This window comes from Polypterus senegalus, chromosome 2, assembly GCF_016835505.1.
Source record: "Polypterus senegalus isolate Bchr_013 chromosome 2, ASM1683550v1, whole genome shotgun sequence".
Classification (NCBI taxonomy): Eukaryota; Metazoa; Chordata; class Cladistia; order Polypteriformes; family Polypteridae; genus Polypterus; species Polypterus senegalus.
In genome coordinates this window covers 89958530-89977402 of record NC_053155.1, presented here as the reverse complement: position 1 = coordinate 89977402, position 18873 = coordinate 89958530, and the positions used below count along the sequence as shown (strand labels likewise).

Here is an 18873-nt window from a genome sequence, read left to right as displayed (position 1 = left end):
CCCTCTCTCCCCTTCTCCTCCGGCTGTCCGCTTGTTTAGTGACTGACTGGCCAGCACCAATTGCCAGCATTCTTTTGAGCGCTCATTGCTTATGTGTGTCACATCGCAGCGCTATTCCCTCGCACGCCCCTCTCCTCGCTAATCAACCACCCTCCCCCTTCTCCTCCCCTCCTCCTCTTTGCCGTGCCTTTTTTTTATCTAAAGAAGATTGGCTCCTTTCTCATTGAGCTCTTCTCTCAGCGGGGCCAAATCTGAAGATAAAAAAGAGTCAATGCGCGGCAGCTCTTTCAGCGAGTTTGCGTCCCGCTTCTTGCGAGTGTTTCGTTTGTGGACTAACGGAGTAATGAATGGAAGGATGGGAAGACAGACGGTGCCGTGCACTTGGAAGTAATTTGGACGGTGTTGGATCTGTACCGTTTGCGTTAGGTCTCCTGAAGGAGCACACGCACACTCGGAGAAGCAGAGTACAGCGCAGAGTTTGTCCCTGAAGTGCGTGCCAGTGACTTGCACCCAGCACAAGGGTGATGTGCGCGTGCTGCGCCTCTCAGTTAAGGTAGGCTCTCCGCCGGACGGGTCAGTGGCCGGGGTCATGGAGATCTCCGGGGCTAAGAGAGGTGTTATATAGTCTGCAACTAACCGTGCACCTGGTGCACGTTGTACAGAGTTTTTGAGAGACGGAAATGTCATGTAGTTTATACATCCTTTGCTTTGTCATACTCGGAACACTTGCAGTGCCCGGGTTTTATGTTATACTTGCCAATCAAATGTTATACTTGGCAATACCTGTCTACTCGTACATTTATTAGTTTATATTAATTAACTACGCATCGCATAACGGGTGGCGCCTATACCAACTAGCAAAACTGAAAATATGATTAATGATAACATTTTCATCGAAGATGTAGCCCACACTATTTCCCTGAGTTTTAATTCTAATAATACAAAGAGTAGACGTTTAATATTTTACATTCAGTGCCCGGCAGTGCTTTATCAATGACCGATCGTATTTAAGATTCTAAATTCAGGACGGCTTTGCCGTTTGTGTTTAAATACAAGGATACCGTACAAGGAATCCACTTTCATGTGGCTCTCACATCGCCGCTTATTTAGGAATTTCTGTTACAGCTATTTAGTTATGAACGGCACGTTGTCTTAATTTTATTCATACCTTAAATGATCGGTAGTCTGCACGATTAACCATATTTAGATTTCAAAAATATGAATAATGCACGATATCATATTAATACATCTTATTGTTAATCAATTATATTGTTATTAAACATTGTGGATATTTTCGGGTACTATAAAGAATGGTATCTTTAGTTTATTGAACTTGCAGATAAACACAACGCACAATGCAATGCAATTTTGTCTTTTCTGATTTATTTATGGTAAGATAATTTAAAAACTGCATTAATATATTGGTAGCAGCTCCACAGTAGTGAATGCATTGCTTAACAGTTAACACGGATGGATCAGTCGGTTGCTTGCCCTTCGCGAAGCAGTTTAGTTTTAGAACCTAAATCACCGAAATATAATTACAGCAAAAATAACAACAGTGGAACTACAGTCGGTATTGTCACGTACATCGTTTAATGAGAAGCGTTGCAATCAAATCGGTTACGAGAAATGCAGTATTATTAATAATTAATAATTAATGGAAGTGACAATCAGACGTATTCGCCACTTTTTTCATACATTTGGATTTTTTTTTCTCTTCTCGTGGTGTTCGCTGCCCCTGCTGGATATCAAACTTTGCCAGTCAGTCATTCTGCGAAACGCTCCGCTGTCCAACGATCTCCAGCTCTGTACATAAAGTGCTCGTTTTTTTTCTTCCTGGCGGTAGTCCCTACTTTCACATTAGTGATTTATACCCAAAATCTTAATCACTCTCGATCGGCACACATCGTCATCCTGCGTCGTGTGAAAGCTGTTAAGCGACGTATACACTACACGAGTGTTAACTCGGGATTACGTGCACACTACACGAGTCTTAACTCAGGATAAGCGCTCGCCGAGTGACCTGGGCAAAGTGATGCGAGCTGCAGATCCCTGAGATTTGATTTCCAAGAAGAACTAAACCATTGTGCAGTGTTTGTTCTTTTAACAGATGACAAACTCCTGTGTTAGCACTATGGACTTTAATTAGACTAGGTCCGAGATAACGGAAGGTGTCAGAGTGCACTTACATGTTACAGCACTTCAGAAGGTTTATAGAAACGATGCTTTAACACGGAAAATGGGGCTGCTAAGCGGAAACAGAATGGCCACAGGCTGTAAGGAAAAGTGAAGTTCTGTAGATATTCTGTTTTTGCAGATACGAGTCTTTAATGTAGAAGCATAGATTCATTGTTTCTAATATCATATTTAAAATACAATTCTATATTCTTGACGGTCTTCAAATACCAAAGAAACACTTCTTCACTATAACCCTATTTCCTGAGTTTTCAGAAAGATGGCTTCTCACCCATTATTAATTATAGAATCCCACTAGACAAGAAATGTGATTTTACAGTCAGAAATTGATTGAATGTATTTTGAAGTCTGAATATTCATGTTGTCGTGTGCGGGGACTCAGTAGATCGTGTTTGGACAAAGCTTATTAACTGGCAGGTTTTCTTTCAGTATTCATATATTTTACAGAAGACTCAAAACTGCCCCAGTTTGGGATATTTGAATGCAGGTCTGAGCGGATTCATTGGCAAATGTAAATGTGTTTGTGTTAGATGACAGCAAAGGTTAGAATGTTTGATGCAAAAATGGTGGGAGATATCTAGATAAAACATTCTAACGAGGTGATACACACTAAGGTTAGAAAGATGTTACTTATTTTATCTCTGCTGTTTCACTCCTCTGGAGACTCATTGGTTCTAATCAACATATTCTCCTTGTCTTTGAGGGTTTCCTTTCCGTTTATCAGAGGTATGAATGTGTGTTGTGTTGGACTGGTATTCCATTCAGAGTGTGTGTGCAGTACTTCTGGGATAGGCTATTGCCCCCATGACTGAGAACTAGATTAAGCAGGATTTGAAAATGAATATAAATGGATGGATTATTTTGGGGCTAGCATTCTGCCCAGGTATTCCTGCATTTTAAGTGATGATTGCTGGTCTAGGTTCCAGCTGTTCTGCGACCCTGCCCTGAATAAGCAGGTTGGGAAGATGGATGGATGGATTATATGGGAGAAGGCCCTATTTGGATGATAACTACTCAAAACCCAGAACCCTCTAAAGTGCAGAAGGAAAAGACAGGTAATTGCTTTTTTAGTCGGCTAATCTGAAATTTGGATTATGCCACCTGGTCACTTTAAGGAGTGGGTGTGATGTGCTTGCTGTCTGTCTTTGTTTTATTTTTACCTTATGGCTGTGGCTGATAGCATTTTTCCTAACTGAGTTGTAAGGGTGATTTTGATGTTTGGATTTATGATGCAAAAGTGCACATGTTGCTCATGTTACTGTTAGCAGGTTCTGACAACAATATGGTTGCAAGCATGAAAGAAATCCACAAATGCTTTTTCTTTTCTGACTTTCTATTATCAAAAATTTCTGTTGACAAAAGTAAATATACTATTTTTCTTTGAAGTTGTAGAACAGATAATTGTATTCGAAATGATGGTTATGCTTAATAAACTGCATAACTGAAATACATTCTTTCATAGTTAACACAGTTTGTAGTTTACTTCTGATAGTAACTCACACAAGCAGATGCTTGAAGTCAAAGTGATCTTCTACTTACTTTCTTCAATTTTTCCATCAGCAAGAGAATGTGAATTCAGCACTTGCTTAGTTCTGTAAAGAAGCATACTGAAACATGATGAAACTGTTCATAGGCTGTTCCCTGGGATCTAATGCCTTTCAGTTTAGTTTGTTTTAGCATTGTAACCTGAAGCTCTGTATTCTTGATGAAAAAAATGCCTTTTGACTAAAATATAAATTATTAGTTTTTATTGCTGCAGCATTTGCACAATACAAGCTGGTGAGCTGTGTCATGGCCCTTAAATTTTGCCAAGAATGCACCTTTAATCTAGTACCTGGAAGTTTTCCTTCTGGCATCACAGCTGCACAGAAATATTAGTTATTAAAGGCACATGCTGGTTTTACAAATTTTAATGCATGTTTTGAACAGAGCTTCAAAATACATAAACTTTTATAATTTGTAAATACAGGGCTACTCTCATCCCAGCTTCCATAAACTTTTATAGTTTGTAAATACAGGACTACTCTCAGCCCTGCTTCTGTCTGTGTTATCTAGCAGTTGACTGATTTAGTGCAAGAAAAAAGCTGCAAGATTTTGTAAAGTATTTCTGTTTTTTATGAACACATGTTGGCTCACTTTTACTGGTTATAATACTCATGTAAAAGCAGGTCTCGGTATTTTAGCTTTCAGCTGCTTGCTCTGCTATATTGAAAGGTATGGGAGCTGTTATTTGACTTTGTGCCAGGTTTAGTTGTAAACCTTTTTTTTACAGTCTCCAGTCTTCTTCCACTAATAACTACAATCTTTCATCATCCAATTTGTCACTTTTTGTTTTCCAATAGTTTCATCTTTTCATCATATTCATATCATTTAACTTATAAAGGAGTTTGAAACAAGCCTCTTTGTGAGTGATAATTTGTAAGACTATACTGTATACTGTAATGCCAAACATTAGAGAAGACTTAATTGTTCTGCTGTGCCTGTTATCAAGGAGGATATGATAAATATGAGGGGATGAACTCATTTGATATGCTTTAACTAATGACTGTTGATATGTTGCAATAAAATAATTCACCTTTTAAGTAGTACCAATGAAAGATAGTGGTTGAGAGGTGAGGTTTAGTCATACGTCAGTAGTGTAGCAGACTCTTAATTTGCATTCTTTACTGTCCGTTTGTATATAGAGTATGTAAATCTTTGTGTGTGCTGGGCTTCTGATTTGCGTTTGGTGTCAGATGCTGTATATGGTTAGAAATCAAATATTGCTGCTTTTCTGATTTTTGTGCTTTAAGTGAGGGAGGAAAGTTAATTTGAAAGAGGGCATCAAAAATACATAGAAAAGCCTGCCACATTCCTCTCAAATGCTCTATCCAGCAGTGGCACATCCTTACCTGGGAATATGGTTATTGAAAATTGCAGCCTTGCTGAAAGTCAAATATCATTCCCCCTTCACAGCATCCTTAGTAGAAATAGTAAGACAAAGTAAGTAAAATACTAGAGAAATCATTCAGTCCTTTTTTTACACTGACTTATACTTTCAAAATGAAAAAAATGAAATATGCCCATAGAACAGCACTAGGTCATAGTAAGCTCTCAGACAGTTGTCTTTTGTCATTTTTACCAGAAGTAGATACAGTACATGTCATCGTTTAGTACGTTTGAATATAATTTGATGGTCTGTTTTGTAAGCCCATCAGGAATAGAATGCATTTTCCAGAGATCATATATTAATGTGACTAAACATGCATTTTCTGTATTTGTGATGAGTAGAAATTAACCAGCCCCTCTTCTTATATTGTTTTTACCAGTATGTAAAAAAAAACATTAATCAGCTAGAAACCTCAAAACTCTGGAGTTGTTCTGGAAAATCTCCACTCTCTTTTAGCCAAGCTGTGTAAATCATTCCTTTATCAGACAGCATCTAAATTCAGTTAACATTTTACTGCCTGTATAAAGCGGAATTGATTGGTGTATTGTACATATGCACTCACCGGCCACTTTATTAGGTACATTTTGATAGTACTGGGTTGAACCCCCTATTTGCCTTCAGAAGTCCATAATTCTTTGTGGCTTAGATTAAACAAAGTGCTGGATCATTCCTAAGAGATTTTGGTCCATATTGATATTATGGCATCACATAGTTGGTGCATATCTGTCGGCTGCACACTCATGATGTGAATTTCCCATTCCAGCAAATCCAAAAGATGCTCTGTTAGATTGTGATCTGGTGAATATGGAGTCCATCTGAGTACAGGGAACTCATGGTCATGTATGAGATGGCTTGAACTTTGTGACATGGTGTATTACCCTGCTGGAAGTAGGCATCAGAAGATGGGTACACTGCGGTCATAAAGGGATGGACATGTTCAACAACAATACTCAGGTAGGCTGTGGCATTTAAATGATTGGTACTAATGGGCCCAAAGTATGCCAAGGAAATATCCACCATACCATTATACCACCACCACCAGCCTGAACCATTGATTTAAGGTAGAAAGAATCCCTGCTTTCATATTTGTGATGCCAAATTCTGACCCTACCATCCAAATGTCGCAGAAGAAATTGAGGTTCATCAGACCATTTTTCCACTCGTCTGTTGTCTAATTTTGGTGAACCCATTCGATTTGTAGCCTCAGTTGCTTGTTCTTAGTTGACAAGAGTGGCACCTGGTGTGGTTTCCTGCTGCTGGAGCCCATCGGCTTCAAGGTACAGCATGTTGTGCATTCAGAGATGTTCTTCTGCATACCTTGGTTGTAACGAGTGGTTATTTGAGTTACTGTTGCCTTTCTATCAAATTGAACCAGGCTGGCCAATCTCCTCTGACATCTGGCATCAACAAGGCATTTTCTTCCAGAGAACTGGTGCTCACTGGATATTTTCCTTTTATAAGACCATTCTCTGTAAACACCATAAGTGGCTGTGTGTGAAAAGCCCAGTAGATTAGCAGTTTCTGAAATACTAAGACTAGCCCATCTGGCACCAACAACCATGCCTTGTTCAAAGTCACTTAAATCACCTTTCTTTCCCATTGTGATGCTCAGTTTGAACTTCTGCAGTCACCGTGAGAATGTCTGTATACTTAAATGGACTGAGTTGCTGCCAACTCCCCCTGGAGGCCCTAATGGAACCCAACAGGACTGTGCCAAACTGCAACTCTCATGGAGCCCTGAGGCAATCTGAGGTGCTGCTGCAACCCAGGGGTGGCTGCCATCTAGTGCTCTTGGGGAGGCAGTGTCCAGCCTCCCGGCTGGAAAATGGCCACAACCATCCATCACACTATATATGTATCCTTCCCACATTAATCACATCCATCCATTTTCCAACCATTCATGCATTTATCCATCCATTTCAGTAAAACATACAGTATATACATAAATATAAAAATGTTTACAAAAAACTTAATAGGAAAGGATGTTATTGTTGCTATTGCATATGCTTGTAATACATTAACAAGCTATATTATGCTCGTTTGTATTTTGTTTTGTTTGTCATATTACAATCACTTTGGTTTGTCTTCTTGCTGCTTCCACCTATTTAACCCTTTTCTTCATATTTTTTTCCTTTTGTTTTTGGTGGAAATATCTCCACTCCTCTTTTCTCCAAACATAACGTTAGGAAGAATGCTGTGCTTGGGTTATAGCAATGCAACCTTCAACATCATGTGTGACTGAGAATGTGAAGACATACGTCACACATTAAGCATCCTGATGATTTCATAAATGTACATCACCATGAATGCTAAGACACAGTTCAAACAAAGAACAGAACACAAATAAAAGATCAAAACTAGAATATAGCATGTCTACATTTTATGGTATACTTTGAGTAGTGAAAGATAAATCAAGAAGAAACGGAAAGACTTGTCTATTTAACACTAAGAGGATGGGTTTTGCATTAAGATGTAAACCCAGGTGTTCACTGCACTTTGACTGTCTAATGTGTATATGATTTCCATAACAGTAGTTAACCACTAAATCAGCAACAGTGAGGCTGATTTTGTTTGAATAGCAGAAGAGCAGTCATTTTTCTTGATGGTCTTGCAGTTTAAATTCTTCTCCTTTTAAGCTGTCTGTCTTTGAAAGCTGCTAATTACCATAAGGTGCAGAACATGTTCTGGCCCAGTGCAATATTGACATCAATATATACCGGATTTTATGACAGCATACACATTAAAATGGATAATCCGAAACACATCAGAGAAGTTTTGTGACAAAATAAATGTTAATCATAGTGCTGAACCTTATTTGTAAAGAGAGCCACACCATTACAGAAATATCATGGCTTTTGACCAAGTCACGTAGAACGCCACTGATGAAGCAAATGTCTCAAAGTTTGCAATACAAGAAGGCCACAGGAGAGTTAAGTACTACTGTCTTACATGTACTAGTGTAGTACACCCAGAAAGTGACCAAAAGCTAATAGAAAGTAAGAAATAAGCTTCAGACTTAATCTTAAGCATAAAAAATTGTATCTATTACAGGGCCTTAATCCAGTTAGAGCAAATACATTTGTACTCTGTTTCAGAGCAGTTTATTTTTAAAGGTTGCTGCTTTCATATCGTCATTCTTAGTATTGCTTTGTTATAAACTGAATAGATTTACAATGTATTGATATTTCACATGAAATTAATCTAATATGGGTGACTTTTGCTGAAGGTGAACATACAAATCTAACAGAAATGACTGATGGGTCTACAGCCATGTGCTGTTACCATTAAAAAAGAGTTGTAAGAAATTAGCTTGTCCTCGCTTTTCACAATGAGCCCCACTATGAGCCCCATCAGGAGCTCAGCACTGATTTGACGGAGTCCATTCTGTAAAACTGATGCAGTTTATTGCATTTGTGGGGTTCACTTTTAAAAGCAGCATGTGTCATGGTTATGAAGTTTTAACAATCAGTTTAAATTTTTCAAAGCACTGTTTATCTTGAACACCAAGTTTGATTATTTTAGATGTAGAGTACAACTTAAGGGGGTGCTGTATAGTTGAGATTTATATAAGAAGATAATGCTCACTAGGAATCAGGGTTGTGGCTGCTGCCTTGTGGTTTCAATCCCAGCTCTGTGTGTGGCACTGCATAAGCATGTGCACATGTTATGGGATACATATCTGGAAAAAGAACCATTTTTCCCATGTTTTGGGGGGAAGGGATGGGTTCTTTGAAAGCTTTGCTTTTATTTTTGGTGCCAAATATTTTTGGATGGTCTTAAAATCAGACGAGATGAATGATATTTGAATGTATTATATATGCATATAATGTATACATTTTTGCAGTGGTTAGGATTTTCTTCATAGCAATACACAGTAGGTTTAGCAAAGCAGAATGTGTAATTTGTGGTGTATACAGCAAATCATTTCACAATGCTCTATGTATCTGCATTTATTAAATTGTTTTTTTTTTTATAACCCATGATTACACTTAAATTCATTCGTGTATACTTTGCTGTATTACTTGATGAACAGAAACTTGATGCTGGATAAAAAAAAAAGTATGCAATGTTCTTTCCTTTGGGATGTTTTGTTTTCTGAAAAGAGAAAAAAAAAAAAAAGTTACCAATTAACCTAACAAATATTTCTTTAGGATTCAGGTGGATACTGGAATAAATCAGGAGATAAGTTAAGCAGGGAAATTTCACTGAGTTTTAATTCAGACATAGGGTTGTAATTTTGAAATAAGTTTTGTCTTTCTGAAAAAAATCAGTTCACTGATTTTATCAGGAAGTTATGTCATTTTGTTTATTTCATCTATATCCTCAAGATTAATGCTGCCAGATATCCATTGGGGATGCACTTCTTTATTAGAACATTTCTGAAGTGTTTAGCTAGGGAGTTGATTTCCACTTTACCAGTTACTCTCAACCATTGTTTTAGAGACTCTTGTGGTACAAATGTAATTTTCTCGAAAGACAGTGGAATATATACAGATTTAAACCTTAAAATAGCCTGCCACTAAGCAGAAAAGTTCTTAATGTCCTACAGTGACAAGCTTTAAGAGGAACGGTTACATGGCGGTATGCCTGTGAAATTGTAGGGCTGCCGTTAAAACCCACTGAATGAGGAATCTTCTTAGCATCTTTCATGCATTGTAACTGGCTCTTGCAGTCCTCGCATTTGCAAAGACTCCTCTGTCTGTTTGTCCAGAGTAAATGAATTGGCAGAGGGGGAAGGGATTAGCATCAGGTTGCAGCAGAAGCGTCTGAAAGTGCAAATGTTTAAATTGTATGAGATTCCTTTGTCTCATAATACATTCAGGCCTTGCTGCTTTTTTCTCTCTTACTTCTCAAGTGACAGACAAAAGTTAAATAATTTAAACATAAACATGAATTGGATGTAAGCACATAGTACAGCCTGAAAAAAAGACCACAATATTCACGGGGTGCTGTGTTAAAAAGCCTTGAGAGTGAAGGCCCCCAAACGCACAATTAAAATGTCCTCTTCTTAGGTAATTAATGAACATGTCTTTTGAAAAGAAATGTTTTTTTTCTCCTGTATTTCTAGTTTTGATTAACCCAATTTTAAAAGGGTACATGTGCTCAGCACCCAATTACGTTTGACGGCTCAAGCCTTGCATTGTTCAGCTGTGCAAAAAAAGAGAATGAGAGGCTTTGTGTTTACTGTGAGCTAAACAATGGCACTTGCCTCAGTCAATGTATTGCAGGGTAGGTTGCAATTTAAATAAGTTTAAATAATGGAGCTACGGCAGGCTGCTTAATCAATCACAGGCATGAAGGGCTGCATGGTATGAGATGGTCAATACAAAGGTAGATGATATCACATTGTTCAGTGAAGAAGTATGTGTGATTTTTATATTGATATAAAAGTATTTTCTTTAACCGTTTAAAGTGAAATTGTTGTAATTGACAGAATTGACAGTGCTGCGCTCATTTTCTTCTGTGAGGTGTAATAGCTGAGGTCATTAGTTTGAGAATTCCACTTTTCGAAATGCTTTGTGTACCATTGTCAAACTGGAAGGTTGGGTGTGCTATATTTATTTTTTACTGATCTGCTAAAGCCTCAGAAGGCTGGTGAGATAGCCATATGCATTTTTCAGTGGCAAACATAAATCTGAAATCGATCTGATAATGACACACACAGACAAATCAATGGATTTTTTCGGCCTGTTGCATGTATATTTTTTTAAATTTTTGTTTCTTACTAGAAAATCCCTGCAGGTGGGGGAGAGGTTGCCATTTCTGTGGTAGACCCATATAAAAGGAAAGCAAAACTTAGCTCAGTGGCTTGACTACTGGGATGGCAAGCACTTGTTTCAAAGCTGCTCAGATTTCCCATGTGTACTCACAAATCACATCTCCCAGCTGCGGACTAAAAGATAAGGCCGTTGAGACTTCTCTGCTGCCATCCTCTGGGTGGCTTTATCGCCTCTAGGCTCTGACTAGAACAAAAGTGAGCTGAAACATTCAGTCTTAGTTTGTCAGATTTTGCCACTGATCTGATATGTGTTCGCTTTCTCTTCGGCAAAGTTCACTATGCAATTCTGTCATCATTTATTTATAAAATTTCAAATATTTCATGAAGAAAATAGACCTAGGGGTCAGCTTTTACATAATTGCAGTTACATTATTACTGTGAAAAAATGTTACAATGCCTATAACGGCTTTGAATTTTGAACTTTGATGAAGCCTTTGGACTACAAGGCTAACTCAGTAAGTTAAGGTGAGTCATAGGTGCATCAATAACTGCTTCTGGCATGGAGTTTATTTATTGATTTAGGCTTTACCAGAATTCTGTTCCTTTCAATATCTCACAATATGTTAAAAAATTTGTACTCACTTTAGTATCTCACCTTGTGTTTTTTGCCACTTCAAAGCAGTATTCACAGCTAAGCTGCCTTTGCTGTTAATTTTGAATGGTTTCTTTGTGTTCCTGTAGGTGTTATTCAGGTGCTTTAGTTTCCTCTCACAGTCCAAATGTGTGCAACCTGTGTGAACATTCTCTGTGTGGAAATGCCTTCTCAAGAAGAGCGACTAAGACTTACTCCAAAAATAATAGGTATAAGATTAGCTATGAGGAAAGATTGAAGGAGTTGAATGTTTTGGGTAAAGCAGACTAAGATTAAGAGGAAAAATGAGTGTCCACAATTATGAAGGGAGTTAGTAGATGGCAGCTGTTAGTTTGAAACAGGCAGGGTGTAAATTTCACACAAAAATCAGAAGATGTGTTTTTGACTTAGAGAAGCATAGATGACATAGAATCAGTTGCCAAGTACTGTAGTAAATAGTGCAACCCTCAAATCATTGCCTCAATGATATTTTTCAATAACTCAGTTTATGAGGTTTATGAGTTTTGTTAGTCTGAATGGCTTTTTCTCGTTAAAATTGCTCTTGTGTTGTTATGCCTTATTCAGGACTTGTTTACTGCCTTGCATAGTATATTCGTTTCGCAGGGTCCATGTGCATAAAGTCAAGTATATATATGTACTGTACATGCAGTAATTGATATTTTAAGTATTTTCTGTACATTGTAGTGACAATTGACTGTATTTCTTTTGTTATGGCTCTTTGATAAACTACATAAATCAAGAAACAATCCCTTTGCCATCTACAAAATCAAGAAATTCAATGTTCTTCATGAGCTGGTGCTTTTTTGGCCCAAGTGACAATAATACAAAGAAGGATTTCCCATCCTCTCCAGACTGAGATGTAATTAATATGAAAGGAAATCCTTTCCTCAAACCCATGGAAGAAAAAAAAAAGTCCCCTAATCCCATAATCTGTACCTCACCTTCAACCGATCATACTGATACAAAAAGCAGAAAGGACAGACCTCAATGAAGGATTATTGCATACAATAAAACACGAAAATATGATACAGCTACAAAGGCTTTTATTATTGTGCAGCTCATTTTAATAGCATCAGTTTCTGTGGCCAAAGACATGGGAAAATGGGGTCTGGCTGAATGTTCAAATAAGGAGGAAAGGCTCCCATTTAACTCGGGGCATAAACACTTAAATTAGACACAAATAATAAGGACAATACAAGTAGTGGATGTTCCATCACCCAACCACTTAGCTACATTCATATTTTTTAGAAGTGGATGTCAGAATGATTGAAGCTAGAAATCTTGGAGATCCTGCTGACATATTGGTAAAATATTAGAGCAGACAAAATGCTTATCAGGATGGGCCTGGCCCTTCCTTTCAAATGACATTTGCTTCAGACGGTGTTCACCTTCCTTTGGTAATCAGCAGTGCTAAATATGCAAAAGGTATGAGATTTGAGGGGCAGAAAAAAATGGAATGCTAGATCTGTTCTTGGCTTTAAGATTGTGCTCCTTAACTATTGAGAAAACCATTTAGTATTTTTCTATCATGATCATTCGTTAGAGTTCTGTCAAGTTGACATTGACAGTAGTTGTGTTATATGATGTACAAGAGGACAGCACATGCTATTTATACAAACTGTCTATAAATGTATATACCTCCATCTATCCATTTCCCAACCCGTTGAATCTGAACACAGGGTCACGGGGGTCTGCTGGAGCCAATCCCAGCTAACACAGGGCGCAAAGCAGGAACCAATCCCGGGCAGGGCGCCAACCCACCGCAGATGTGTATACATTATACAGAAAAATAACATTCAGATTCAGATGTTATTCAAATATAATACACCAGTAACGGCGCACTGCACGATAATGTGCAGTGAATACACTTGACTTGAGCATTCATAGTTTTCATATTCTTTCTCAGTACATTTAGCATTTGTTTGCTTAGAGGTTGCTGTGCTTGCTGCTTCCTGAGCAGCTCTTCTTTTCTCCACCCTAGCAGCCTGCTTCTTCTCTTCTTTGGTTGGCATCTTTTCGTGTTAAAACTGATTAAGTCAGTCTTTGTGTTTCAATTACTTAGTACGTTTTCTTTAATTTTTCATTTAAGCTTTTGACGTGGTGACCATCCTTTTAAAATAAATATTATTTTCTACTTTCTAACATTGTCACGAATTACCAAACGGAAAAATTCTATGGCCCTTTTCTCAGTGGTTCCTGTCCAGAGTCATACTTTGGAAAAGCTGGCTATGTTTAATTTTAAGTCTCTAATTATAATGGTCCATGGTCTCATGGCTTCAGACTACTGGATTCACATCCAGATCATGTCACTGCCTATGTAGAGTCTGCATGTGTGTGTGTGGGTTTCCTATGAGTATCGTGCTTGTCCTTCTGCATCTCAAATTTATGCACGTTTTGGATGATTGCCATTCTTAATTGATATTAGCAGGGCACACTCTCACACATTTCCACCTTCATTTATTCTGGGCCAATTTAGGGATGGTAGAAACCTAACCTTTTTGTGATATACAGGGAACTGGAAGTATCAGGAGAAAAACCAATGCAGACACTAATTATATGTATATGTCTAGGGATAAAAATCAGGATTCTTTGGAGCCCTATTCAGTAATATAATATCATCAAAATATCATAATATCATATTTACAATTTTTTGTGTACATTTTAAAATCACTGGCTACGAAATGTCTCAAACAATGTTGTTCATTATAGCTTTGTGGCTTGAGCAGTTGCTTTAAATTACAGAAATATCTGCCACTGCTGCAGTATGACTTGTGGCGCCATAATGCCTTTAAAAAATAATAATTGTCTTTAATTATTTTATTATCCAAATCTACAGTATTACATCAAATGATCTTAGTGAAATATTTGTGGACAGTTTGGAGTCACATAGAGGAGTCAGACAACCTTGTTCAAACAGCCATACCAGCCCTTCATTGACCTTGGTAGACAGAAAATGGCCACCTAGCACCTCATTTTCTATTAGTCTGACAATGTTTCTTCCATCTGTGCCAGCATTCTCTTTTATCCCAGGGGAAGGTAGATATCACTGTTTTCATAGCCTGGTAATTTTCTCGTCACACACAGGATATTCAGCCATATAAAGGTTTATTACGCATCACCCAATTGTGTGAATACATCTAGGGGACTACCATGCTGGGTGTTGTAATTTGCTTTTATACTGTACATTAAGATACAGTGAAGCAAATCAACACTGATATTGTTAACCATATTGGAAATCATTAGGAGTCTTTTGGCTCGTTTTTCAGCCTAGAAAACCAGTAGAAACCTATTACACTGTATCCAGTGGACTTGCAGACGCCTTAATAAAGCTGAAATTGAGCTGAGACACAGTTTGTTCTTAGTTGGAAAAAAATAAGAAATGCAGAGAGACCCCAGTGGATCTCAGGAAAGGAAAAGGAAAGGCTCTCCTGCTGTGAACCTCAAACAGCAGTGAGGTTGTTATGCTGAGAAGTGATTTAAATCACATTAATAATTTAGCCATCATCTGAAGGCTTCTGATGTGGTTTCTGGCCTAATAGTGTTACACACACTCACACTAACATCAGAAATTTACTTGGGCAAGTGTGAAATGTATGCTAAAGTATCACAAACAGGTTTAAAAATTAAGAAAAGCTTGTAGCCTGAGTTAGTAGGAACATTAGCAAGAAACAATTCCCCATGAGTTTGGCCCTTTTGCTGTCAGTTTCTCTCATCCTTATGCCTGTCAGAGTTGACGTGGTTGCTCTTCTTCTCCTGTGTATTACCTTTCTGTTGTGTTATAATAGTAGGTCAGGATTTAGAAATCATGAAACCATGCAACTACAAATGCATCATTCTGTGTTTAAACCCTGGTAGGTTAATATTTTGTGTCCTGCTGAGTGGGAATTATGGGGCAGTAGGTATTGCTAGACCTCAGCTTCTGGGCAGTGTGGGGCTTTTCTCTGTAGACTTTGGTCAGGTCAGTTTGTGTCTCTACTTGTGCTGATGTGATTGCATGGCAGTGGTGGTGAACACTCTGGGATGTGACATGTCTTTTCTACTGTTATAGGATCCAGCTCTGTATGTTCCTGACTAGAGAAAGAAATAGGTTTGAAAATGGATACATTCATGGATGGTTTTCATTCTGCAAAAAGACAGGCAAAAATTGCATAATGCCAACTTGTTACTCTTCTTATGTGATAAAAACTAAAAGAAATGTATGTCTTTTCTGGCCTGTCACTGGTATAACAGAATGAATCCCATTCCTGTAAGCCTGCTTTCATAACAATAAATGTTAAATTTAATTCAAGAACTGATGCCACCCTGGCAGGCAACCATGCTCCCAAATGACGGTAAGAAAAATATACAAGGAGAAAAGGGCACTTGCCTATTGAATACAGATGAGAAAGGGGCTTGAGATCTGTCAGACTCACTAAGAAAAGATTTGCTGCTCTGTTTTTAAGACATGACTAAGCAAGTGTGGCCTAGTGACTTAGACAGCAGAGTTTGAATCACATAGTAGATGGTTCAACCTTGGCCCTTGACTTCCTGTGTGAGCCTGTTTAAATGAACATCTATAGATTTTCAAACACAGTAAATACAATTAAGGGTTTCAGGGGGACCATGCCTGTTCTAGCATTATGGGTCAGAAGGCAGAATCTAACCCCTGTCAGTAGGCAGGTCCGTTATTGGGCAAACACTCACTCATAACAGTGAACAGTAATAATAAAGTGCACTAAGCACGTTCCTCTCCACAATACTCAATAATGAAATAAACTCTCAGACGCTTAGCCACCCTGCCTTCCAACTCAGCTCGTCTGCCTGGGATCTCCTACAGTCCTTTATACTCCTCGACCCGGAAGTGTTTCACCCTCTCTGTCCATGTGACCTGGAACACTTCTGGGTCAGATAAAAATTGTTGTTTTTCTTCACCCAGGAAGCACATCGTTCCCTTTGTCCACGTGACTATGACGTACTTCCTGGGCGTAAGGCAAATAGTCTCTGGGCATCCCTGGCGGCCCCCATGGTATCCAGCAGGGCTGTGCATTAAAAGTCCATTGTCCATAATTCCCTGCTGGCATTCGGGGCACCTCTATGCTGCAAGGAGGGCTCCATCTGGCGGCCTGGGGGTATTGGCCGGGAGGAACGGCCGGCCATGTACCACACCATTTATAAATATTTAAATTTGTAATACAGTTCTGTGCTTGCAAAGTGTAAGCGCTATATACAATAAATGCTGCTTTTGTCTGAAATGTTACAAAGTTTTTTTTTTTTAAAGTTTCATATGATAGAAGTGTTTTGGTTATGAAGGGAACTAGTGGAGTAGACCAGTTGTTACTTTAAAATAAATACTTCAACAAGTACATGGGAGCACAGGCTGAAAGTGGTTAAGGGTGCATTTCACAAAAACAAAAACATTTCACACTAGAAGCAAAATTGTAATTTGTTACCTGTGTAAAGATGTGATTATTAGCACTAAAATATTACATGCCAGTATGTGCAAAAAATGCAGAATCATTATGTCTGTAGAGCAAAATCTATTAGAGCAATTTTGCACAAAATCAAAAGTCTGCTACTGTTTTACAAAGCTAATAAATGTGGCAAGCTTCATTTATATTATTTTATTTGTTTATGAGTTGACAGCAGACTTGCGTTGTGACAGTAACAGAAGCACAAACAACCATCATGCCACAGATTTGTTCAGGAATGAGAGATTTGTGAGTCCATTTAGAATTTGTAGTTGATATTATGATCCCACTGTCCTATAATATATATTGTATACCAATGTTCCTCAACCTTTTCGGTGCTGTGACCCACTTATTCCCATATAAGTGTTTTCATTACCAATCAACGGGGGCAGGGCTCAATTGTCAGAGCAGGGAGGTCCCCATTGCTGAATCAGATGGGTTCAAACTGAGAGTGATCATCAGAGCAGGGTGTGGCAGGACAATCAAATGGCCCCAATGCGACCTACTTTGCAATCCACTCCAAGCCACAACAATTCTAAACAATAACAACTCATGGCAGTCTGTGGCCCAGCGATTGATAAACATTGCTGTATAACAATGACACATGTAAGGAAGGTGCTAGGTACATGGAGTAAGTAATCAAGCAGAATAGTAGATAGTAGTATTTTTGTAGACATTCAAATCTCAGATTTGAGATTTAGATTGAGCGGTGAAACTGATTTTCTTCTGTTTGTGTGATGTTGTCCTACTTTAATTAAGAGTATTGAATTGTTAACGACAGAAGTGATTGGACACTTGATATCTTCCATTAAATAAAATTTCTTCTTCCTGTAAAGATATCACGAGTTAACACCATGTGATGGACTTTTCTGAAAGTCTGAAATGCACAGCCAGAAGAAAACGATAATAGCAGTTATTATCATCTTAATAATTTTGCAACAAGTGCAAAGTTCAAAGTAAAATAAATAAATGCATTTCACTAGAATCATCAGTAATTCTTTTAGAATTCTAAACTTACAAATTAACTTTTTTGTATGCTTGTCGAACAAGTAAGCTCTGATGTTAATAAAGATTTGTAGTGTTTGCAGGTGTCCACAGCATAGCATTCAATTCTGAAAATTCAAGACCAGAGAGACCAGAGCCAACTGATGACCTGGCAGTAGTCCATCACAAGGCCTGATTACATAGTATCCACACTTGCACTCATAAAGGAAGCCAGTTTAGAATAATCAGTTAATTTAAATCTGTACATGTTTGGGATTTGGAGAGAATACTTGAGTACCTGGATGAAAATCCACACAGACATGGAGAAAATGTTCAAACTAAGAAAATAAGATAGAGCTGAAAGAATACCAAAGCTAATGATGTGTTAATAGTTTCAAGGTGATGACCATTTGATTTTGTTACTCTATACCTTATGAAAGTACTGATATAATGATCAGTGAGGCAGAAGCAATTATAATAAACCACACCGATAGGTTTAACCTTACAGTTGCTTTTCCTGAATGGGTGATGTCATGTCTGTATTTATACCTGTGCTTGGCTAGGGTATGATATTAAGCTGACTAAAGGAGACCAAATAATTTAAAGTACACAACAGAACTGGGGATTAATTCCATCTACTGTAAATGTATTCTGTATACTGCATTTCAATTAAGAATACCATCAGTTTGAAAATTATAAAGTATGTAATGCACATATGAAGCATAGTTACTTTTCTTTATATTACTTTTTTAATCTTTTAAATTCTACACAATAAACTGACTGACGAATCCAATATGTAGAGTATGCACCCAATGAAAGGAGACCCAAGTGATTGTCATGAAATAATATGCAATCCCAATCAGATGTCTTGATGACTTGACAAGTTCTCCTAAAGCAGAGGTGCAAGTTGAATAATTCTGCAGAATAGACCATGGAAAATAATCTA

The 18873-nt window shown here is 38.0% G+C and overlaps 1 protein-coding gene across 5 annotated transcripts in view; it reads left to right on the top strand.

The window, feature by feature from the left end:
• The first annotated feature begins 236 nt into the window (after positions 1 to 236).
• The window catches only part of fat3a (FAT atypical cadherin 3a), a 534981-nt gene continuing 516344 nt past the window's right edge, over positions 237 to 18873 (top strand). For 4 of the 5 annotated variants that reach the window (XM_039744151.1, XM_039744150.1, XM_039744149.1 and 1 more), the window contains exon 1: positions 238 to 553. The gene's annotated coding sequence lies outside the window, so the exon portion shown is untranslated. Of the gene's footprint in view, positions 554 to 18873 lie in introns of all 5 variants that reach the window. The other variant, XM_039744152.1, reaches the window with a different exon arrangement.